A 26,124-nucleotide genomic window follows, 5' to 3' on the forward strand; every position below is an offset into this window, starting at 1 on the left:
AGGTCTCCAAACACACAACAAGTCCAAACAATCACAACCAACCACCCCCCCCCCCATAAGCAAGACCCCCCTTCCTTTTTTATACCCTCCTTCCCTTCTCCTCCTCAACCACCTCTCATTAATGTCATTAACTTCTCATCCATCCTTACAGTTGACTTCTCTTCTCCCAAGTAAAGCTGGGAGTACATTTGGAAATGTGACATGAATATAAAATTGGGAATTTAATGGGAAAGGACCATGTCTTCTCCCAAGTAAATCTGAAAAGTACATTTAGGAATGTGAGATGAATATATATATATATATATATATATAATGAGTTGGAGAGGACCATGTCTTCTCCCTAGTAAATGTGAGGGTACATTGGGGAATGTGAGATGAATACATATATTATTTGAAATAATGGAAGGAGACCATATCCTACCTAAGATTCAATTTGAGAAAGTAATTTGGGAATTTGAATAATAGAAACCATGAATTTTATATTAGACCAATATTTCTCAATATTTTCAAATAATGTAAACATTAATAAAATTTGCAGGATAAGATTTAAGTGGGGCATTACATACACCCCTCCTTCAAAAAACTTCGTCCCGAAGTTAGAATGAAAAGATACAAGGAGTTCGAAAGCATAGAAAATCAGAGAGATTTATAGCAATAAAATTTGATAAGTCAGACAATGACATTACTTCCCATCAAGAGTCTCCAACTGATCTATATCCTCCTATCCATCCTGACCTACTTCCGTCCCCACCCTATCCGTCCTCTACTGCTTTATCAGTGGCAACGACCATACTAACCACTGATAAAACCGACATGGTGGAAGCGTCGAATATATCGACCTAACTTCCCCAACAAGCAACTGGCAATCGTCATCACACGTCTAGGGGAGCATGTCCACCACTGCCCTCCCACGATTCTAGGTTTCGAAGGATACACGGTGGGAAATGCCTCCACCCCTCCTTTAGAACTAGGTTCAACGCCCTAACAATGACCACACTACAAAGCTGGTTGGACTTGTCATTGAATAATCCAGTCAGGTCGTCTTGCCACCTGTCATTTGCATTTTACTCGTGTCATAAGAGTGCATATCAAGTAGATACCAAATGTAATAAAACATGTACATCGTACCTTTCCTTGTTGGTCGTCTCGACCTTCCCCAATGGAATAGTAGATCTTGGTTATCATACGGTTCTTTCCAATCTGTAGTTTAGTTCTCATCCATGCATATATATAACCACAAAATAGATATAGATACATGATCTTAAACATTATGTTTATTAAGCCCAGTGTCCACGTGTCAATTTTTGTTGTTCATAATGGAAATAAATCTTACATAAGATAAATCATAATCTCACTAAGTCATTGATTAGATAAATCATATCTATATAAGCCTATACGATGCAACAATAACTCTGACAAGTCATGCGCTAGATAAATTGTAACCAAGTAAGTCATACATTTGGTCATACATCCAACATTTCCATCATTAATACCAAATCCATCAATTGATTTTCACATGTCCAACCAAATGTATATAATGTTCATAAATAACATGGAACTGCAAAATAGAACCTTAACATAGGTGGCTATCTACGTTAAAATGGGCATCATAAACGCTCATATGACATCCTTGTGGAACCCCTCAATAAAAATTAGAGTTGAAACAGATTCAACTGTCTGTCATGGAAAATAGCATTTGAACTTGGATATGCTATAAGGTGGTACCAAAACCAAAATAATGGCAAGCAACAGATTAATGCACTATCAATTCCACTAGAAGGTGCTAGTATAAGTTTTATGCATATAATTTCTTTAAAACCTTAGTGAATATAAAAGTCCCACTCTTCCAATTTGATGGTTTTTCATCTTCCAAACCCATTTAGTTAATCTTGAAAATAAAAGACTCAAAACTTCAAAAATTGTTTCCAACATGATTTTCATACTTTATTTTTTTTTTGTAAATTGAGAGAAATGTCCTCTAAATGTCAAAAGGTTCAAATTTATTATATATTTAATCATTGTTTACTAGTACCAAAACAATTTCATGATATATACTGCAGCTCACAATATGACCAGACAAATGAGAAATAATTAAACGAATGGAATAATTGCCTTTGCCCTGCTGCTATTAGTATTTCCCCTCTAAATGGCACCGCATTTCTAAAGATGCCTACTCCTTTCATAAGTGGCCAGTGACCACAAAATTTGCGAAGAAAGTTGAGGGTCCTTTTATCCAAAACTAGAGATACATTATTTTTAACGAAATTTTTATTCAACACTAGAATAAGGGTAAAAGTGTATCCTAATATTTTCACCTGTCTTTTATTGACTAACTAAGCTTCCATTCAAAAATCCCAAATTCTCTACGATTTGATCTTCTCATTTAATTTAAGATCATTAAAAATAACTATCACAGTAAGCCTTACACAAGTCCATAGTATTCAATCTATGTTTTCACTAGAAAATTCTACCCCACTAGACCGTCTTTGTCCGGCCTCCATCTGTTATGCACCATGCAATAATTGTTGGCATCCTCTTTTCCTCAACCTTAGGTTACATCATGTCAGCGCATTTTTCTTTGGATTGCTTGCTTGCTAGTTTTATTGTTTTTCCTTGTTACCTGTACCTATTCATTATTAACTAATTTCTTGATTACTTTCTAGATTTATTTTTCTTAATAAACAAACATGACAAAGCATACTTAGTTACAAGACTAGGCTTAATATGTATGTATTATAAGAAACCATTACATTTAATCTCACCATGCTAGATTGATGCATTCTTAGTTACAAGACTAGGCTTAATATGTATGTATTAGAAGAAACTGTTACATTGAATTTCACCATGCTAGATTGATGCATTCTAGCGAAAATCGATTTTTGGAGAAGTTCAATTCAATTAAGAACACTTTAACCAATTAACCATGCCTTTAAAAAAACTATCAAATGGTAAGGATAGTACTAGATCACTTAGGGAAAACTCTTGGCATGTTTTGGGCTTCGTAGTAACTCAAACCACTCTATACTATATCCCTATGTTTAAAGTAGAGGGTATTTAAATGACACGTGCTAGTCAACGGAAGTCATGAGCATTACAACCATAAACTAAATTTAGGTCTTTGTTGTGACATCCTCACTATATTGCAGATCTGGTGTCTCCATTTATAGGTTCCAAGAAGCTTAACAACCTCATCTGCTTATTTCTATAATCATTCATCTACAGAAAGCATGCAATGTTAAGATTAAAATTTGTACAAAGATAAAGCTTATAATGGCCTTGGTGGGCTTAATGGTTAAGAACATGTATTTCCTTGTAAGAGGTCATAGATTCAAATCTAGAGGGGAGTAGAGAAGGTAAACCTCCACAGACTTTAGTAGTCAAATCACTGCAAGGAGGCGGATCCCTTGTCCCAGAAACAAGGGGTCTCATAAACCAATTTCATGTCTGGCTTGGCCATGACCTAAAAATTATATTATTATTATTATTATTTAAAGGGAGAATCTAGCTCTGTTTGTAAAATGTATTTGACGCAGGCATAACATCAACATAGAACCAACTTGTAGTAGAAGTATGTTGAAGATCTATTTTAATATAAAGCCTCTTTCTCACTTTTGAAGCCATGAAGGTACGAGGGAAACAATCTTCAAATGTAATGACGTTGGGATAATCAGAAAGTACTCCTAGCTTCTTTGGAGATGAGCCTAAGCGCGTTGGGTGAACAAGTCATGCTATATATGGGAGCCTTTAAATGTAAAGAAGCTAGAAAAACTACAAAAGACTCCCTAACTTCTTTGAAGATCGACCTTAGACGATTGGGTCAATATAACATACCATTTACAGGAGACTCCTCGGATCCGAAGATGTGTCCTAGCCTAGGTGATATCCCCTAACTGTAGTCGTCTCAGTCTAGCCAACAAAAGACCAAAGTATTTTCATGACATGAAGACAGTTAATCACTTGAAGATGGTTGTTTAGAGAACAACTTGAAGATAAATATAATCTTGTAAGGATATTGTCACCATGCAAGAATTGTCCAACGATGAGATTAATTAACTGGAAGACAACTGCTCCCATGTTGATGGAGGTTTGAACTATAATTCCTCAAAAACAATCAATAAAAATCAATAATATTCAAAATTGCAAGAATGCGAGCAAGGTCCTATAGATAGTAACACTTAATAGAGTTCAGTAGAAATTGAACTACTTTTAGCTCCAGTTCCCTTAGAGAAAGAAGAACCGAGAGACTCTAGAGTCTGGAAAGCACGATTGGACCCAAAGAAACAATTTATTTTCTGTCATGGACTATTACTAGCAACATAGACCTGACAGCAGAAACAGAATGAAGTCCCATCTGTTAACTAGGGAGGCCAAACACTATATTAGCTAATAATGTTGCCTGGAGTAAAATGCTTGGCAATGAATCTCTACATATCCATCCAATTTGTATGTAGCTTTGGCTGTACTCAGGTTCTTTATTTAGCTTTTATGGTCTATCACGTGCAAGTTTCCAAGTGCTATTTTGCATATTAAGTTTCTTCCTGCTCTAGAAAACTAGAAAATTGTTTGTGTCTGAATCCCTTTCACTAACAAGGCACACTTTACAGTCGTTACTGCAATATGATTTAATCTTAAACATAGAAGGAGGTAATGGACTATCTATATGAATGACCACTGATATCCCTCATGTCAGAAAGCTACAAAAAGGGACTATAAAGAGGAAAAAATGTGGCCCCTAAGCTTGATAACAGGCCAAGGAAAAAGGATAGAACTGTGCTCCCACTCTAAATCTCGACAGTTCTTCAGCAAAGGATAAGCATATTGCAGAGGGCAATGTTCCACAAAGTTACAAACTTGTGATTGGACTGCACATCAAAAGGATAAGGATATCAAAAAATGGCTCAGAAACTATAACCTGATAAGGATAAGAAGATTGCAGAGGGCAACAATCTACATATCGAGTAGAATGTACATCATCATTGTCCCTGAAGCAAAGGATGGATCTCAGTTAAAGGCTCAGAAACAATAACCTGCAAGGATAAGTAGATGAAAGAGGGAAAGGATCTACACATACATCAATGTAAAGTAAATCATCAGAGGCTCTGAAGCATACGACGAAGATCAGGTAAAGGGTCCAAAACCATACACCAATACAGATCAAGCAGGCTGCAGAGAACAACACCCTACAACACCATAAGTAGAACACACATTATTGACGTTCCGGAGGCAGAGGATGGACATCAACCAAAGATTAAAATACAGTAACCTGATATTTATGCAGGTAGTCATAAACAGACACAGACCACATAGGGAAATAAAGTCCATTGAAGAATAAGCTTCTGAATTCAGTTTGTCTAAAGTGATGCTTTCTGCAAGTTTCTGGGCTTAAAAAAAAAAGTTTTTCCATGACCACTGTATCCATTGATGATCATAACAATTAAACCAGAACTTGCTACCACACTATACATCTTCATGAGCATGTCTGACTAATGGATATGGGTCAGACAATAGTTTTTCCGCCATTAGGAAACAACATCATAGTAATTGTGACTACATCTCCATCCTATTACCAACAAAGCCACAAAATTGAAACCTGTTTCTAAAACAGAGATCACAACTGATGATAAATACTATGATATGAAATTTTAATTACAAATAAACCAGCAGATACTAAAAACCATTTCACCAGTTATGGAAACGAGTTAGGCCACGATTTTTGTTTTGATTTTGAGTTAGTAAAGTTTAGGGCTCAAGACTGCTCTGTCATTTTATTCTGCCAAGTGATAGTGATCTGCACTATTGCTGATATTCTGGGTTTGAAGCACTGATCTGATGCAATGCTGTTGGCAAACACTTTACCCAGAAAGCATTGAGTCTGCAAGGCTGTAACCTTGAATTTGGGCCTCAACTAGCCAATTCAAACTATGCTCAAGATGAAAGAATCTTAACAACTTTAGGTTGCATACAGAGAGTATGCAGATTGAAGCTGGCTATCAGATTTTCTGGGGTAAAGTGCTGCCTATTAGAGCACATTGATTTTAATGGCACAGTAGAGTAGGCACAGGGTTGTGGTGTTGGAGAAACAAGTTACCTTGGCCGTTTTTACAATGGATCAACACTGTTGAATTTACAATTGATCAACATTATTGCATTTAGATACTATTTTGTGAATAAAAGTTTGGAAGAGAAGGATTGATTCATAAAGCCATCAACTACTTGGGCTGACATTTGGTATGCATTCATACTCATGTACATTATTGCAATTGCCATCCAAAATGAAGGAGATTTGTAATCAACCTATGCCAAAATTTCAACGCTTCGTCAAATGCATTATTTGACCAACATTTAGTTTATCATGCTAACAAAGGCTTGTATGCATGAGAACATGCTAGAAATAATCACATGCACTTGGGCAGATCAGCTTCCATTTTTATGAGAATTGGTTGAGCCACTCCAAATGCATATGGCTATGCTCCTGCGTTGGTTTGGTCACCTACCACATTAAATTTGCAGGGGGTAGACAGACTGTCTAGTGAAAATTTTGAGAACAACCCAAATTCCTCAAGAATAGAGATGCCATGCTTATCAGGATGGTTCTCATGCTTATCAAGATGGTTCTCATGATTGTGGAGACATGCTATGAGTATTGTTTATTGGGTATATTGAGGATGTTGCAAGATCAGGGAAGGTTGCTTCCAAGGAGGGGAGATGAAACCTGCTGTTAAAACTGATGATGGGTTTGAAACATGTCTCATGCGTACAGAGAAGACATATTTTCAGAGGGACTAGGCCATTATCTCTAGCTTTGGAAGCATGAAAACTGGGCCCCTTGCAAACAATTCTAAGATGAAGATGGGCACCCCTGGTTATGTATTCCAAGAATATTATGAGGCCACCTTTGCCACAAATATCCTTTATATTTAGTGGGTATGCATTGCTTTTGGGTGTACTAAGATACACAAATATAACAGTGAAGGAAACAAAGGCCCTAATTGTTCTGGGAGATGTGCATTGTGTGCTTTTCACGTTGATATATTGGCTCCTATTATATTATGCAATGGAGCTTGCTCAATCATTATCCATGTATCCAACAAAGCCAGAGCGCTCACGAATGTACAAATACTAAAATTGCATGTACCATTGGTTTACCACAGTGTACTCTTTGTTATAATATATATATATACTTGGATCCTGCTTAAACCTTGAACTAAACTCATAGCATACATTGCATCAAGGTAGTGGTGGTGAGGTATGTATTACTGTCCACTGATCTCTTCTACACTGTAGCATCAATTTCGTTCTTGACCTCTTCTACACTATAGGATCAACCTCATTATTGACCTCGACACTATAGGATCAACTTCATTCTTTGATCTCTTCTACACTATAGGATCAACTTTGTTCTTGCCATCATCATTAAATAATTTCTCACTGAAGATTGTAGGTGTGCTCACTAGCATTCATTCTTCTCATTATGGCTTACATTGAAGCACCGGTTAAAGGTTTTGTTGATGAAGCCTGTGACATATACAATCGCATGATTCAACTTGGAGGGTATCAGCCAAGTCTCAGCTTACAAAATTCTCTTTTTAAGGCCCTATTACGTGGCACAGGAGGGACTGCGAAACATCATTTAAGACCAGCAGAAGCTGTGTTTCAGAATTTGAAAACAGCAGGGCATAGGATAAAGGAGGATATTTATGAAGGTTTAATATGGCTTCACAGCTACCAAGATTGTATAGATCATGAAAGAATAGTCTGTCTAAGAAATGAGATGAAGCAAGCAGGATTTAAGGAAAGTAGAGACTTACTTGTCTCAATACTCAGGGTCTGTTCAAGACATGCAGATGTAAAAGAGGCTGAAAGAACTTGGGCAAAGTTAGTTGACACTGGTGTAGGTCTCACTTCTCAGGCTTATGTGTATCAAATGGAAGTTTATGCCAAGGCTGGACAACCTATGAAGTCTTTGGAGATATTCACAAAAATGCAGGAGGAAGGAGTCTCCATGAGTGTGATTGCTTATCTGAAAATTATTGAGATAATGTCAAAAGCCCAAGAAAAAGAACATGCGGAAAATTTTATGAAGCAATTTGAGGATAGTGGTCTGAAGCCACTGCAGCCATCCTATGTGGACTTGATGCAAATGTATATGTGCCTGTCTATGTATGGTGAAGTAGAATCCACATTTTCTCGATGTATGGCAAAGTGTCAACCTAATCGGGCAGCTTATGAAATATATCTTGAATCCTTGATTAAATGTGGCATGCTGGAGAGGGCTGAGGGGGTTTTTGCAGAGTTGCAAAAGGATGGTGCAATTGGTATTAAATCCAAGATGTGCAACATAATGCTAGAGGGATATCTCAATGCTGGTCAAGAAGAAAGGATCAAACAATTGTATGATGAAATGTGTCATAAGAAATATGATGTTGAGCCCACATTGATGCTACAAATAAAACCATTGCTCAATTTGGGCGACAAAAATGTTAATAAGCGTCTCAGCTTGAAACTTGTTGCAGAGCAGCGTGAGATTTTAATTGCTATATTTTTGTCTGGTGCTAAGGTAGAATCGTATGATGAGAACAAGACTTTTGAAGTTCATTTTGAGTTCAATGAAAAACTTGAGGTACAGGATGTATTGAAAGCACACATATACGACACATTTTATGAATGGCTGAAACCAGTTGATCGATTGAAAATTCAAGCTGAAGACATACCGCCTCATTTTTCTACTGCGAGTCATGGTAGTTTTTGATTTTATGCAAATCAACTTAGACCAGGGGGGAAGATGGTAATGCCACGGCTTATACATCGGTGGCTATCTCCTCGTGTTCTAGCATACTGGTATATGTATGGTGGACGTAAGAGCACCTCTGGAGATGTTATATTTTATGCACAAAACTATAAAGTTGAAGATGTTGAATGTGTTGGGAAAGCCTTGAGAATGAAGTCAATAAATTGTGTCATAAAAAGGAAGGGAAAGCAGTTTCAGATATGATGTCAAGGTAAGGATGCAATCTAGGTTTGGGAGTTGATGGAGCCTTACATATTGGATCCATTGAAAGAGTTTTTGAAACCTAAAGCTAGAGTTATTGAAAATGGAGCAGGAAATGAAGATACTGATTTTTATTCAGAGGACAAGTTTAATGAGGGGAGTTCTGAGTCCATGAGTGATTCTGACTCTCAGGAATGGATTAAAGAGACTGAAACAGAGTTGGAAATTTTAACACAGTAAGCACAAAGAGAATGAACCTTTTTGGCTACACAACTTAGCGTCCAGATTGCATTTGCTGCAAGGACATGAGAATACTCTCTACAGTGATGAGAATCGAACATTCTGACATGAAAGAGCATGTCATTTCTTCTAGTTCATGATCAGTTAAGAATGATGGGATTCAATGATGGATGTGTGACACGAGTAGATGATCTGAATGTGCTGGATATAGAAGATTGAAGGGCTCTTAATTTATTTGTAAGCCTAAAATGAGAAATTGAATGTAGATTCACAAGGCACATAGCCTCGGTTAATGATATCATCAAACACATCACGACATCTTACAACTTTGAGGTCCTTGGCCAGAATGTCTGCTAGTTTACTAGCAAGTTCAGGGTCAAATTCAAACCAATCTTGCTGGATCAGCCATTTATACACTCTGTGACCGATATTGCTTTTGCGTATTCGAAGAAGATGCGTGATGATATATTTGACATCCTCCTGCTGAATCCATTTCCATTGTCGGTTGAGGATTCTGATCATGGGAGCCGGGTCATGTGCAGGCAATTCCTTGCAGAGCCAGGCAATCTTCCTCCTCCTCCATTCCTCTGAAAACTCCTCCAACTCCTTCTCATCGTTCCCATCTGAGCTCCCACTTAAATGGGTTTCATCATCTGTCTCCACATCGGCCCAATTCTCCTGTAGGCCAGCCGTGGTAGCCCTTGCTTTGTATAGTAGGCTCTTCTTCACAGCTGGCTCAGCCGAAAAGCTCTGGATTTCGAGAGTGGGGCGGTGGGGTTTTTGGATCCATAAAATAGACTAAGGTTAAGATTGTTGTTGTTTAATAAAATAGGACTTTTCATGTTTTTGCTTTCGAACATTATGACAATTATTAGGGGATCAATAAGTTGGCCCTTTATTTCATTTCTTTAATATTACATGCACCAGAATTAAGATGCTCTAATGGGGTTGCCGAGCACCAAAATTAAGATGCTCTCATGGGTAAAGGCTGTTAACCACAACAGCTTAACAGCTACAAGGTTGGAGGTTCAAGCCCTCCTTCTAGCGGCATTTGGGTTTTAGTGGGCTTTGGGTCCAGATTTTGAACCAAAGCTCTGATACCATGTGTAAGAGCCCTATCCTAGGGTCTGCTAACAGATCTAATTTCTTCTGAAATTAAATGTGATAAGAGGAGATAACTTACTTACTTACACGACTTTTAAACAAATAAAATTTTATCATTTACATTATAATCAACATAAATTAAGGTGAATATTTCATTCTAATAAACTTTACAAGAGTAGTCTATGGAGGAATACCTATACCGGTGGCTGATGGAGATACCTTTGTCCTGCTGCTCCTGCTGAACACTCCTCTTGACGGACCCAACCGGATTTACCTCCCAGCCAACTAGGAAATAATCCCTAGCCCAGGAAACCTCCACAGGTTCCCTAGCCCTTCGAGCCCAAGTCCAACAAGATGTAGTGTGTGTGTCCAAGATGAAAGATCCAGACCAAGATAACAATACTTCCCTCCTCTCAACAACCCAAGAAACCTCCACAGGTTCCTAAGGTCTCCAAAAACACAACAAGTCCAAACAATCACAACCAACCACCCCCCCCCCCCCCCCCCATAAGCAAGACCCCCCCTTCCCTTTTTATACCCTCCTTCCCTTCTCCTCCTCAACCACCTCTCATTAATGTCATTAACTTCTCATCCATCCTTACAGTTGACTTCTCTTCTCCCAAGTAAAGCTGGGAGTACATTTGGAAATGTGACATGAATATAAAATTGGGAATTTAATGGGAAAGGACCATGTCTTCTCCCAAGTAAATCTGAAAAGTACATTTGGGAATGTGAGATGAATATATATATTGATGATTAAATGGAGAGGACTATGTCTTCTCCCAAGTAAATGTGAGGGTACATTGGGGAATGTGAGATGTAATTACATGGAGAGGACCATGTCTTCACCCTAGTAAATGTGAGGGTACATTGGGGGATGTGAAATGAATATATATATTAATAATGAGTTGGAGAGGACCATGTCTTCTCCCTAGTAAATGTGAGGGTACATTGGGGAATGTGAGATGTACTTACATGGAGAGGACCATGTCTTCTCCTTAGTAAATGTGAGGGTACATTGGGGAATGTGAGATGAATACATATATTATTTGAAATAATGGAAGGAGACCATATCCTACCTAAGATTCAATTTGAGAAAGTAATTTGGGAATTTGAATAATAGAAACCATGAATTTTATATTAGACCAATATTTCTCAATATTTTCAGATAATGTAAACATTAATAAAATTTGCAGGATAAGATTTAAGTGGGGCATTACAGCTACTAGGACTCTACAAATGGAAGGGAAAATATACTAAAGTGGGAAAGGTTGTGGTCTGAATTGGTTCAAGAAGAGTTTGGGAGAAATAACTGGGATGGAATTTCATCCAAAACAGAGGATGAAGAAAAAATTGCATTGGTTGGAAAGGGAAAGAAGGGAACATGGAAGAAATATCAAACCAAACCAAAATCCAACCAAGGAGGCAAGAAGAAAGAATTGTCCAAAATTAAATGTTTCAATTGCCATGAATTCAGGCACTATGATACAAAAGTGTCCACACAAAAAGTCTAGCAATAAGAAACTAGGAGGAGAAACAAGTGAGGCATTGGCTTCATAGTTTGAGCTAGACTTCACCCTTAACACATGCATGGGGAACACTGTGATGGGGAGTGTGTGCTACTTGGATTCCAGTGCCTCGTTCCATATGACAGGGTGTAGAGAGTTTTTTAGTGGCCTGGGGGAGAAAGATCTCCAAATGCATATTGAGCTTGGGGACAACGGAAGGTACAATTCTACCAGGATTGGTACAATAACTTTTAAGAGGGAGTCAAGATCCCATCTTTGCCTCAAAGATGTCATGTTTGTTCTAGACCTAAAGAAGAATCTCATATCCATAGTAGTTTTGGAAGACTGTGGTTATGATGTGATCTTCGAAAAAGGAAAACATTACTGAGACACATAACCACAAGACAAGTGAATCAGATCGGGGTTCGTGTGAATAAACTATACAAGTTGGATGTGGAAGATTATGCTGCATTAATCTATAAGGTAGAGAAAGTGTATATTTGTGATATCAGTGAGATATGACACATGAGATTAGGCCATTTGCATCATGGTTCCCTGAAAATTATGCAACAAATAACCACTGGCCTCCCTAAAGGAGCACTTGAGCAACAAGATGTATGCAAGGGTTGTACCTTGGGGAAGTATGTGAAATCCACATTCCATAATTGATACAACAAAGCACACACAGTCTTGGAAATAATCCACTCTAATGTTTATTGACTCTTCTCGACAAGCTCCACTGCAAAACATAAGTACTATGTTATTTTTGCTGATGATTTCTAAAGAAAGTGTTGGATCTTCTTCATGCAGAAGAAGGATGATACATTCTCAAAGTTTTTGGAGTTCAAGGCGCTAGTTGAGAAAGATACCGACAAGAAGGTGAAGATTCTCACTAGCGACAATGGAGGTGAGTATGTTTCAAATGAATTCAAGGATTTATGTGCGAAAGAAGGCTTTTAAAGAGAGCTGACAACATGCCACAACCCACAATAGAATGGGGTAGCTGAGAGAAATAACTGTAGCATTGTGGGAGTTGCGATAGATATGCTACATGAAAAAGGCCTACCACTACATTTGTGGGAAGAGGCATGTAACATAATAGTATACTTGTAGAATTGACGTCCTCATCGGATTCTTGGTCTCATTACATCAGAGTAAGATTTCTCAGGGAGAAAACCAGATGTGTATCGCTTCAGAATTTTTAGAGCCTATGTTTACTGCCATGTCTCCAAAGATTCGAGGAAGAAGATTGAGTCGACAACAGAGTTGGGAGTTTTTGTGGGTTACACCAAAAATCCACAAAATTACCGGGTGTACTTACCTTCCCTTAGAATGATAGTTATGCGAAGGGATGTAAATTTTGGAGAGGAGAAAGTGATGAGGTTCTCTCTTAAGAGGGAGTTTCAGATCCCACCAGATAAAGGGGCTTTTAGCTCCAAAGGAGGAGCCTCAAGAAATTGTGGAGCATCCAAAAATGGAGGATTAGAGAGGAGGTAGAGTGGAGAAATCTAGAGAAGGAAGTAAAAAAACCAAGGAAGATGATATATTGGTGCAGGATGTGAGGGAGAATGTGGGAGCTCCTTCAAATTTGCATAGGCAAAGGAGGTCACTTGAGAGGTACACTCGCTAAATGGCTCTGATGACTGAGATTATAGAGACTAAGCCATCCTCTTTTGAGGAAGCAGTTGAGAAACCAGTTTGGGTTTATGCAGTGGTGGAAGAATACAAATTCATCATGAAGAACAATGTTTGGGAAGTGGTCCTAAGACCAACAAATAAATCAGTTATGGGTTCGAGATGGATCTTCAAGGTGAAGTATGCAACAAACAAAAGCATAGAGAAGTATAAGGCCAAATTTGTGGCCAAATTATTCTCTCATGTTGAGGGAATTGAATGTGAGGAAACCTTTTCTCCCATAGCAAGGTATTCATCCATTAGTTCAATTCTTGCACTAGTTGCACAGTTGGAGTGGTAGATCCAACAAATGGATGTAAAAAAACATTCCTCAATGGGGTTATTGAGGAGGAGGTGTATATTGAGCAGATAGAAGGTTTTGAGACATTTGATCAGGAGTCTCATGTGTGTAGACTCAGGCAAGGATTGGTCTTAAACAGGTACCCTTATCTTGGTACACCAGGATCGACAATTATCTCAATGGATTGGGCTTCACCAAAAGTGAAGCAGATGCGAACCTCTATCATATTTTAGAAGATAGGGGTTAAGATACAAAGAAGGGAATCTGATCTAGCTATCATTTCTCTTATTTGTAAATCAGTCTTGAGGATGATTCTTGTTCTATACTTGAAAGGTAGACAACTTGAAAATGAAGGATGTGGAATATCTGAATTCAGAATCTCAAAAACCACACCACAGAAATATGCAAACCATTATTGTTACCCTGTACAGAGGGGAACCCTGGAAGGAGGTCCATGATCTCGAGAAGATAAGGGTTAAGATACAAAGAACGGAATACAATCTAGCTCCCGTTTCTCTTCTTTGTAAATCAGTCTTGACGATAAGTCTTGTTCTAGACTCGAAACATAGCCAACTTGAAAATGAAGATTGTGGAATATCTGAATTCAAAATATTAAAAACCACACCACAAAAATTTGCAAACCATTATTGTTACCTTGTATGGAGGGGAAAACTGGAAGGAGGTCTGTGATCTCGAGAAGATAAGAGTTAAGATACAAAGAAGGGAATTTGATCTAGCTCTCGTTCTCTTCTCTGTAAATCAATCCTGAGGATGAGTCTTGTTCTAGACTCAAAACGTAGACAACTTGAAAATGAAGACTGTGGAATATCCAAATTCAGAATCTCAAAAACGACACCACAGAAATCTGCAAGCCACTACTTTTACCCTATACGAAGGGGAAGCCCGTGAAGGAGGTCCATGATCTCGAGAAGATAAGGGTTAAGATACAAAGAAGTGAATCCGATCTAGCTCTCATTTCTCTTCTTTGTAAATCAGTCTTGAGGATTAGTCTTGTTCTAGAATCGAAACGTAGACAACTTGAAAATGAAGACTATGGAATATCAAATTTAGAATCTCAAAAACTACACCACAGAAATCTACAAACCATTATTGTTACCATGTGTTACACTAAAAAATGTCACCATGACTATTTACAGTTAGTATGGCTCTATCAACAGTCATGCTATCCTCTTAGGCAAGTCTTATGCCTCTGCTCTCCATGTCAAACTCCAAAAAAGAGAAAGTCTTTATAAATGTATTTATCTCTGGGTACGCAGGTTCTCTCAACCTTACCTGCGGGTACACACCCAATGCTCACAAAAGTTGCGTCCTTGTACGCTCTGTATGTAAAGGGGCAGGTGCGTCCCCCTGTAAAGGTCAAAATGCGCAAGTTTCATCTTTAAAAAGTTACTTTTGATCATTTCTAGAGCATTCTAGAAGGTTGTTCGACGTGTATTGAGCGCCTCCAGATGGTTCATGTACCCCTACCAAAGAGGAACTTATCCCATCAATAAGGGAGCTATCCCATCCAAAGAGGGGATTATCCCATTGATGGTGGACCTGATTAACTTCCTCTTGAGCACTATAAATACAGGCATTGGGCCAGAAGGAGGGGAAGTTGGAAGCTATACATTTCTAAGGGTAGATGCTGCTGGAATTAGGACTCCCATTTAGAAGCTTGTGAGGAGAGATTGCCATCTTTGCTTGTTCTATTTGGAGGTGGGTGAGCTTTGTCAAAGTAAAGGAGAACTCTTGATGGACCCTGGGAGGGACTTGCACAACACCAAGGCTCAGGTTGTAATTGTTCCTTTTGTTACCTATTAATGAAAATGAGTCCATTCTTCTCAATAACTTGTTATTTATGAGTTGTTTCATGTACTCCTTGGTCTATGTGTTAAATATGCTTTATTCTATGAGATTATCAAGTGCTATTTAATCATTTGATTGTTAGTGGATGCAAGTTTCAAAGTGAAGGAGGAGCTCATCCGGATCAGCGGAGCTGGACTGCTACAACAGCGTTGGACTACAGGTAGGATCTAAACAATTGGTTTCTTATATAGTAAATGCATGTTTAGAGAAGGATTGCTCTTGTTTGTCTTGTTTGTCACTAGAGAGTCTTAGGCTCCTAGGGAGGTTGGTTGTGTCTGCACTATCGACTCTTTCCGCCTGACAAATTGGCGACTCCGTTGGGGACTCCATTGATGTGAAAGTCTTTTCCTTTGTATGCAACTTTGATCTGAGAAAAGTCATTTATTTTCTGGTTTTTGGCTCTGTGACTTTGTTTTTGGGTGGGTTAGCTTAGGGTTAGATTCAATTTAGTTTTTCTTGGTTTTTTCAGTAGGACGCACCCTCTGAGTATTGCATAGTGCGTCCCTGTACGCACTGTCGCTGTGTGCACAGAGCGGGCCCGCACCTGTCTTAACTGGTTGCCTGCGTCCCCTGCTAAAATTTAAGAAAATTCCATTTTTTGCATTTTTTTCTCTTAGATTTTGCTTTTTATTAGTTTTTACTACCCAGATCCATTAGTCTCTTGTCAAAGATTTTCACCTGAACTTGTTTCGATAGCATTGAGTGTTTTAGTGGATTTCATAGAAGTTTAAGCCCTAAGGTTTGATTTTTGAGTAGGTCTTGTAGTGACTTTGGCGGTAGAAGTTGTCAAGCCTTAGATCTCTCTGGTTTTGTCAGCATTCTTAGAAGTCAGACCTGTCATAAAGTCTACCTATGAGAGAAACTTACCTTTGAGTTGTCTCTTTGGCAAATTTCGAAGTACTTGTTGATTGAGTATTGAATTCCATTTTACAAAAAGAACAAAAAGATTTGAGTTTTGTTTTGACTAGTCTTTTGATTCTGCATTAGCTGGTCCTTGACTTGATTTTGGTCAAGTAAAACAACCTAGAATCATCTTTGTAGGCTTTTGCCTCGTTAGGTTTGCTTAGAGTAAATTTCTTTTGATTTGCTTGTGAGTCAAGTTTTCATAGATTTTATAACTTTTGAGATTGATTTTCGTTAAAATAGATTTATATGCTTTATTAAATAAGAGAAAATACAAAAACATCTCCTTTGAAAAGTCTTGTTTCAAGTAGCTTTGAAGAGTTTTGAAAGAAAAAGAGCTTTTCGTGCACGTAAGGAGTGGTCATGTTTGTATGCTTGGAAATATAAAGAGAATTGTTTCTTTGATTGTCTTTACTAAGAAAGTTGTTTTCTATAAAATTTGCATTTCTCAACTCTCTTAGTTAGGAATTTCATTGAAAGAGAAAAGTAGCGCAAATCATCTTAGGTGCATCTTTGTAGTGGTTTGAGTCGAGTCTACACACCATTGGTTTCACTTCCGCTACCTTTTGTCTTTAAGAAAAACCATAAAATTAACGCTTAAAGTAAAATCGACGTAGTAACTTTTATTTACTGGGCTCTGAAACACCAATTTAGATCAGGCTAGTGTCTTGGAGTAGGAGAGTAATTAACTCTCCAAGACAACAAAACCAAACAAGTAGCTTATCTTGTGATAGAATAAATCCAATTGTCTCATTTGTACTCTAGGAAAGCTCCTCTTAAAGGAGAAGCACGAGCTCGTGTCCGAACCAGTGAGGGGATCAATCCCCCCTCGTTGGGAACGATGCCAGACACGCACGTATTACAAACGGTAAACCTCGGATTAACCATTGTCGAGGAGCCAGGGGTCACTTGTCGGTAAACCTTGGATTATTGTCAAGGAACCGGCAAGGGGATTGAGCTTGATACTCTGCCCTTGCGTGCTGTCGGAGTGTAGACTGTTCCCCCAGGTGCATTTGTTGCGGTTGGTAACCTTAGTGACCATTATCTTTAGGATTCTACCGAGGTGACGGTGGAGGGAAGATCCCACTGTACCTGGAGCAGACATCAGCTAGACTCACTTGGATTTTCCGGGGGGTTCACTTCACTCGAGACGGTTAAAGTGGAGGAACTTGTGCCGGTCTATTCATTAAGCAGGTTGCCGGGGTAACTGTTCCACCCGCCACTTCTGTACTGAATCCGGCGATGTTGGGTTTCATCACCAACTAGCGTTTTCGGTCTGGAAGGCTACTGTTTGTGCTTGGTTTGACGCCCTAGATTCTTTAGGCGTGTGATTCAAATTTGTTTGGTTCTTTAGAGACTTTAGGTGGTTTGATTTGAGATTTTACTTTGTTTTTGTGTGTAGTAGTTAAAAGTTTTTAACTGTGGCGGAATTACCGAGACAGTCCCGTAGACTTCGGGGCCAGTCTCCTGAAGTTGTTTCTGTGGCCGAATTGTTGAGAAGATCCCGTAGACTTCGGGGTGAACCACCTCGAGACGACCCCAGTAATCTAGAAGGTTTGAAGGTCCTTGTAACTCCTCCTAGTGGCAGTAGAGTAGGTTCACCTGAAGAAGGAGAATCTTCCTTGGTAGTCCATTCAGATTACCAAGGTTTAGAGACAGGTTATAATCCCGAAGCTGTTACAGTTTCTGAGCTTGTTGGTAGTTTTTCGTCTGCTAGTGATACAGGCGAAGAACCTGAAATATCTAACCCTCTTACTCCGACTTCTAGTGTTCCAGATTCACCAAGAGTAGAACGAGTTATCACCGAAAATCTTCCTACTGGTCTGATTGCTATCGAAGAACTTGCTCCAGAGGAAGAAATAGGCATCTCTAACCTTGAAGATCAACTTACTATTGACCTCAGGGAGCATGAATCTATCTTTTACAGTCCTCCTAGAAGTACTACTTGGTACCTTTCGTTAACCAATTATTTAGACAACTCAGGGGTAGGTTTTTCTACACCTCGTACTCCTTTTCCACGTGGAGGTATTTATACTCCTGTAAATATGTCTGGTCAGTCGTCCGTGTTTACTCAAACTCATGAATCTTTCTTACACGGCGGTCCTTCTGTTCCCACCGGGTATCAATCACTTTCTGGTACCTTTGTGGGGGCATCTCCTCAACCCATTGATCATGGGTTATTAGCTGGAAACAATGGTAATATACCATTGGGTGTAGGAGACATTTACATGATGTTAGGTTCAGTTCCCGTTTCCCAACCTCAAGGTGGCCAATTACCGCCTGGGGGTCAGCCTCAGTTAACGCCTGGGGGCAACCTCAAGGTACACAATTCGTGTCTGGGGGACAACCTCAAGGTCAGTATGTACCTATGGTGCAATACATGCCTCAAGGTCAACCCCAGCCTCAATATGTACCCCAAGGTCAACCTCAGTATCAATATTTACCCCAAGGATGGCAACCTCAAGGGTATCAACCCCAAGGGTATCAACCTCAAGGGTATCAACCTCAAGGTCAAGGTCAACCCCAGTATCCGTATTTACCTCAAGGTTATCAACCTCAAGGTCAATACTCGGGTCAAGGTTATCAACCACCTCAAGGTCAGTCATATGTTCAAGGTATGGGAACTACACCTTACAATTATCAATCCTATCCTCAATCCGGTTATGGATCTCAGTATCCTCAATCTGTTACGGGTCAATACCCCAGAATGTTAGTGTGGGATCCATCACAGGGTCAACAGGTGTTGCAGCCAAGTATACAGTTGGTACCTCAAGCTGGACAACCCGTAGTTTCTGGTCCACCCCAGCAACCGCAACCTGTCCAGTCAAATGTTCAAACTTCTGTAACTTCGGTAGTTACTCAGCCGCCAATTGCACCTAGTACTCCATCTCAAACGACTGCTGCAACTACCGCTACATCTGCCGCACTTACTTCTGGAGTATCGACAGCTCCGGTTTCTACTGTCTCTGTAACCACTCCTCAGACATCTTTACCGTTGTCTGGATCTACGATTCAAACCACGGTCCAGATGCCTACAGGTCAGCCTGGTATAAGTACGGTTGTCACTACTCAACCTCAATTTGTTCATCAACCGTACCAGGGACAGTACCAACATGGGCAAGCTGTCCAACAGCCGATTTACCAGTATCAACCGTATCCTGGGTACACTTATCAACAACCTCAACAACCCCAGTACGGTCCGGTTAATCCTGGTTTTCCAGGAGGATATAATATCCCTAATGCGACTCCTGTTCCTAGTTATCCTGGATATCCTCCTCCTGGGACTGGTCTTGTGACCCAGAGTTTTAGAGATCCTAACCGGCAGTTACCGTTTATCGCAACTTTGGATTTACCAGACTTGACGCGCCTAACGAACGATCCAATTCAATATCTTCCGTTCTGGCCGCCAATGCCAAATAAGTTGCCCAGTGATATACCCAAGTTCGAAGGTAAGTCTGGAGAGGATCCGTCCAATCATGTGATGACTTACCACCTCTGGTGTGCTTCAAATTCTATCTCGGATGATTCGATCCGCTTACGTCTTTTCCAGCGTACACTCATTGGTCTCGCGGCCAAGTGGTACATTGAGTTACCACGGGCCTCTTTTTACAATTTCAGCCAGTTAGCTACCTCGTTCTTAACTCACTTTCAGTTGCCGGTCAGATACGATAACGACACGGAGTTATTAACTTCACTAAAACAATCGACGTCCACGTATATTTCTGATCACATTCATGAGTGGAGACGTCGAAGAAGGCTAGTGAAAGTTTTTATTCCAGACCAAATCTTAGCTGAATGGTTTGTTAAATCATTATTACCGAAGATTACTGAAGATGTAGCTAAGGCCGGAGTAGTTACTGAGGAGCAAGTCATTGCTCAGGCACAGTACCTTGACTTATTTTACACTCAGTCGGGTACGTTACACGAGAAGATTCCAGATCTTCCAAAGTCGAATCAAATCGCTGCTGCTCCTTCGGGATCTCATGCCGCTGATGGTATGATTGGTATCGTGAATACAAAGAGCAAGAAGAAGTCTTCCAAGGCTTCAACTACTCCTATAATCACTTTGCCCGATTCCCCGACAGGAGAGTCTTCTCCTGAACTTTCCGCCGATATTCACGCTGTAGAGTCATCTACGGCCAAATCAAAAAACGGTGGAAAGAAGAAAGGAAAGAAGAAGGCTAAAGCAGACAAGGCTCCGAAGGAGAAAACGGAAAAGTCGGAAACCAATGACGAAAAGCGCAAACCTCGATATCCTTGTCTTATTTGTGAAGAGGATCATTTTACGAGAGATTGCCCTCATCGGGCCGAGGTTGTGAAAATAGTCAAAGGTTCTCCCACTCCTGCTGTGTTAAAAGATCCATTTCCAAAGCAGGAAAGTAAGATGATAGGTTCTTCCTCGACTGCCAGTGAAGAACCCATTTTGATGATGTCTCATGTGAGGATTGCGACTCGATCGCAAGATTATGGTAGTAAGGCTCCTGTTGATGGTAAGGAAGCAGAATCTTCTCATTCTAACCCATCAACCTCAGCTCCTGGTTCCGATCCACTACAGATCGAGAAACCTAACCCGGATCTAGTAATCAAACCGCCCGCCAAGGGTGTACTTCGAAGGTCTGCTTTCAATCCACATGCGAGAGCAGCCCAGAATTACAACATTGTTGAGGACTTAGCTGTTTCACCCTCAGCAATGTCGGCTTTAGAAGTGCTGCAATCATGCCCAGCACAACGAAAATTACTTTTGTCGGCTATCGGAGCTGTTGATGTTCAGGACCCGAACCTGATAATCTTCGATCTAGAAAATAGTACACCGCGTCTACCCCATCAAATGGCTTTCCAAATTCCAGTGATAGTAAAAAACAGGCCTATTCATCGGACTGTGATTGATGAGGGAGCTTCTACGTGTATTATGTCGATTCAATGTTGGAGATCGCTTGGTTCTCCTTCGTTGAACCAATCCCCGACCATCCTTAAGGCCTTTGATGGCCGTGGGTTCCGTCCGTTTGGTATTCTACAGGAATTGCCTATAGGGGTAGAAGGTAAAACCGTTAGTCTGGATGTGGAAGTGGTTGATGCCCCTCTAGACTACAACCTTCTTTTGGGTCGAAGTTGGTCATATGCTATGACAGCGGTCGTTTCATCGGTCTTCAGAGTAATTAAGTTTCCATATAACGGTAAGATCGTGACCATTGATCAGCTGACATACTTTTCATCCGACCCAGCCTCTTCAGAGAGTATCCAGCATGTCGGTAAGACGACAATCCCTTATAGGGACGTTGGCGTAGGTTTAGTTAAAGATTCCGGTTTACTGGGAACTTTTCCTTTCCCTCCAATCAACGCAGACCCTTCATTTGCATCAATTCATATGATTACATCAGAAAACATTATTTATGATGATCCTTGGATCGTCCCATCTGAATCTGAGATAGACTCATTCGGTGATGCTATGCCTTTGAGTCCATATGAAATTGCTTATGAAGCCGTCATGTCTTTTACCGACTCGCGTTCAACCGAGATCGACCAAATGAATGTGGTCAGTGAAGAATCACTTTTCACATCAACCTTAGAACGGATAGCGTTTCCCGAAGTCGTGTCATCTGACGAGCAACTTCGCGAAATCCTAAGTGTAGACGATCTACCATGGGAAGATCTTCATCACAGATCTTCGTTTTTACCTAAGGATGATGCTTTTGAAAATGATTTTTCATCTATCTTTACCGCTGAATATGTCAAAGACGCTCAGAATCCAACGAAACATTCTGATTCAGAGTTGAATTTAGGGAATATTTCTCGCACTATTCCCATTGATATTTCAGTGAAGCCCGGAATTGAGGAAAACATTCATATAGGTGCCTCATGTACAGAAGATGAAATCCAAACTTACAAGGCCCTATTCCAAGAATTTCGCGATGTGTTTGCCTGGTCTTACGAGGAAATGCCGGGAATCGATCCTGCCATTGTTGTTCATGAAATAAAGACCTACCCGGACGCTAAACCCGTCCGGCAACGGTTGCGTCAAATTCACCCTCGGAAAGCGGCTGCGATTAAAGCAAAAGTCGAAAAGCTGTTGAAAGCAGGTTTCATTTATCCAATCCCGTTAACGGATTGGGTATCGAATATTGTTCCGGTCAACAAGAAACAAGGAACAATAAGAATCTGTATCGACTATAGGGATATAAATCGAGCTTGTCCAAAAGACAACTATCCTACGCCTTATATCGATCAAATTATTGATGATTGTGCCGGAAGTGAAATGTTTTCCTTCATGGATGGTTTTTCGGGCTATAATCAAATCAATATTCTACCTGCCGACCAACCAAAAACGGCATTCATTTGTCCATGGGGGACATTTGCTTATTGCAAATTACCTTTTGGACTTAAGAATGCCGGGGCCACTTTTCAACGGGCGATGTCTTACGCATTTCATGACATCAAGCACATTGTGCAACCGTACCTCGATGATTTTCCTGCTCATTCTTTACATCGAGCTGATCACCTTGTCCACTTACGAGCAATCTTTATGAGGTGTAGGCATTATCGAATTCGGTTGAATCCCCACAAGTGTGTTTTCTGTATAGAGACGGGTCGATTGCTGGGATTTGTTGTTTCAAAAGCCGGCATTCGCGTCGATCCCTCGAAGGTCGAAGCTATCATCAAATTGCCTCCTCCTTCGAGTTTGCGCCAACTCCAAAGTTTGCAAGGGAAAGCGAACTTTTTACGCCGATTCATTCCAAACTACGCCGAGGTCACTAAAGGTTTTACACGGTTGTTGAAACAGAACGCTCAATTCTTTTGGGATGAGATTGCCCAACAATCTTTTGATGCACTTAAACACGCGTTGACCCATGCACCGTTGTTGCATCCTCCCAACTACAACCAGGACTACTTCTTATACCTCGCAGCTTCGCATTCCACTATTGGAATGGTGTTAGTTCAAGAAGATGAATTCGGAGCGGAACATGTGATATATTATCTTAGTAGGACATTAAACCCCACTGAGCTAAAATATTCGCATGTGGAGAAATTGGCCCTGGCAGCCGTTCAAGCTGTCCAGCGTTTTCGTCACTACATTCTTCTCCGTAAAACTACAGTTATTTCGGATTGCAACCCTATGATTTATATTTTGACAAAACAACTGCTAGGGGGCAAGTACTCTAAATGGATCGTTATCCTGCAAGAGTTCGACTTGGAGTTTGAGAAGTCCAAGTCTAAGAAATCCTTAGTTTTTGCGGAATTGATGTGTGATTTCCCGCGTGCTGACACAGAAACTGTGGCAGAGGAGTCCATTGCGGACGAATCTTTGTTTCTTATCAGTACTTTAGATCCGTGGTACGGGGATATAATCATCTATCTCCAAACCCAAACCTTTCGGCCTGAAGCTTCAAAGTTGGAACGTCGAAAAATTCGGTTTCAATCCCAGCAATACAAGATTATTGGAGATACACTTTATCGCCGGGGGGCAGACTTAGTTTTTCGACGTTGTTTAACTCACGAAGAGGCTGAGAGGGTTTTGAATGATTGTCACTCTGGAGCATGTGGCGGTCATATGTCTGGGTATGCCACAGCTCAGAAGGTGTTGCGCGCTGGCTACTTCTGGCCGTCCATGTTTAAAGATTGTATCATTGCAGTCCGGAAGTGCCACAACTGTCAAGTGTTTGATCGCAAGATGCGCGCACCACCTGCTCCTCTCCACCCTATAATTGTCGTTGGTCCATTCGCCAAATGGGGTATCGATTTTATTACTTGTAACCCTCACTCGGCCGGGGGGCATGCGTATATCATCCTCGCGGTTGATTATTTTACTAAATGGGCCGAGGCGATGCCTACATTCGACGCAAGCGGCAAAACAGCTGCAGTTTTCGTATTCAATCATATTATAACTAGGTTTGGTGTCCCACAAGCAATCATCACTGACCATGGGAGCCATTTTCGAAACATCATGATGACTGAGCTTACAAGCCAGCTTGGTTTGCGCCACGATAGCTCTACTCCTTATTATCCGCAAGCCAACGGTTTGGTTGAGTCTATCAACAAAGTTCTGGTTATCATGATCCGACGAACCATTGGTATTCATCGGTCGAATTGGCACAACATGTTATTTTCAGCGCTATGGGCATACCGAACCTCAGTGAAAACTTCAACAGGGTTCACTCCTTTCCAGCTAGTTTATGGCTTGGAAGCTGTGTTACCCATTGAATGCGAAATCCCATCACTTCAAATGGCTGTCGAATTACTTCCAGCTACTTCCGAAGAGGAGAAGCGTTTATTATACTTAGCTAAATTAGATGAGACTCGACGTGACGCTGCATTGGCAATCGAGACTCACGCGAAACGAATGAAAGCTCAGTATGATAGAAATGTGACCCCTCGAAGTTTTTCGGAGGGAGACCTAGTGCTATTATATGATCAAGCTAACGATAAGCTAGGTGCTGGAAAATTCGTTCCTATGTGGCATGGACCCTACATTGTAAAGCGAAAGCTAGCAAAAGGGGCTTATGAGCTGGTAGATTTTGATGGGGACTCTTTGGGTAAACCCAGAAATGGACTTTACCTAAAGAGGTATTATGCTTAAATGGTGGGTATGGAGAATTTTTAGTTAGGTTAGGTTTTCTTTCTAGCTAGTATGTTTGTTAGTTTAGTTAGTGTGCTTAGCTTAGAGAGTGTGTTTTTCGTCGTTATTCTGGCTTATCTTGGTTTTACTCTTGATATTGCAGATGTCGACGCCTCTCCAAACATACATTGGATTTGCTGATGGTGCTTGTCGTAGTACACGGAATATCTCTTCCGCAGCTTGGGTTATCTATTCACCCTCTGACGAGTTAGTTTCTATGCATGGGGTAAGCCTCGGTCAAACAACGAACAACATTGCAGAATACAGTGCAGTGGTTGAATTATTATCCGAATCTATTTCATTTGGAATTCGACGTTTGATAGTGAGGTTAGATTCTGAACTTGTTGTATTACAGCTTAATAGAGTATATGCCATTAGAAATCCTGTGTTATTAAGGTTGTTTTTGAGAGTGCGTCTCTTGGAACGTGAATTTGATTACATTGAATATCAGCATATTCCAAGGTCTTTAAATACATTAGCAGATGCAATTGCTTCTCGAATGTTGGACAGACATTTACGATAATCATGCAAGTAAATTTAAAAACATTTCATCACATATGTTAAACAAGATAAGCCGGTAATAATGATATATATATAGATAGGAGTGTGTCAAAAATATACATCGTCTTCGATCATAGGTTGAAAAACACCTTATGATCGGCAAAAATGATAAGTACAAAAAGCCAAAAATGTCATATGTGTCTACAAAGTGACTAGCCAATCACTGGTGGTGCTCCCTATACGACACCACTGCACGGGCTACCTTACACAAGAACCTCCTAAACGGTCCAGGGACTGCGACTACATAGCGCTGAAGTCTGATAGGAATATCATCTATGGTAGTCTCAGGTATATCCACCGTCAGACGCTCTAGATCCTGCTCCAACTCAGCTAGTGACTCTGCAGCCGCGTCCTGTGGAGCCGG

The 26,124-nt window shown here is 40.2% G+C and overlaps 1 pseudogene; it reads left to right on the forward strand.

Moving 5' to 3' along the window:
* Positions 1-9,229, forward strand: part of LOC149141497 (pentatricopeptide repeat-containing protein OTP51, chloroplastic pseudogene) — a 155,837-nt pseudogene extending 146,608 nt beyond the window's left edge.
* Positions 9,230-26,124: the final 16,895 nt, after the last annotated feature.

Source organism: Pinus tabuliformis, chromosome X (genome assembly GCF_031772625.1).
Source record: "Pinus tabuliformis cultivar Carrire ecotype Pingquan chromosome X, CPIR1, whole genome shotgun sequence".
Lineage (NCBI taxonomy): Eukaryota > Viridiplantae > Streptophyta > Pinopsida > Pinales > Pinaceae > Pinus > Pinus tabuliformis.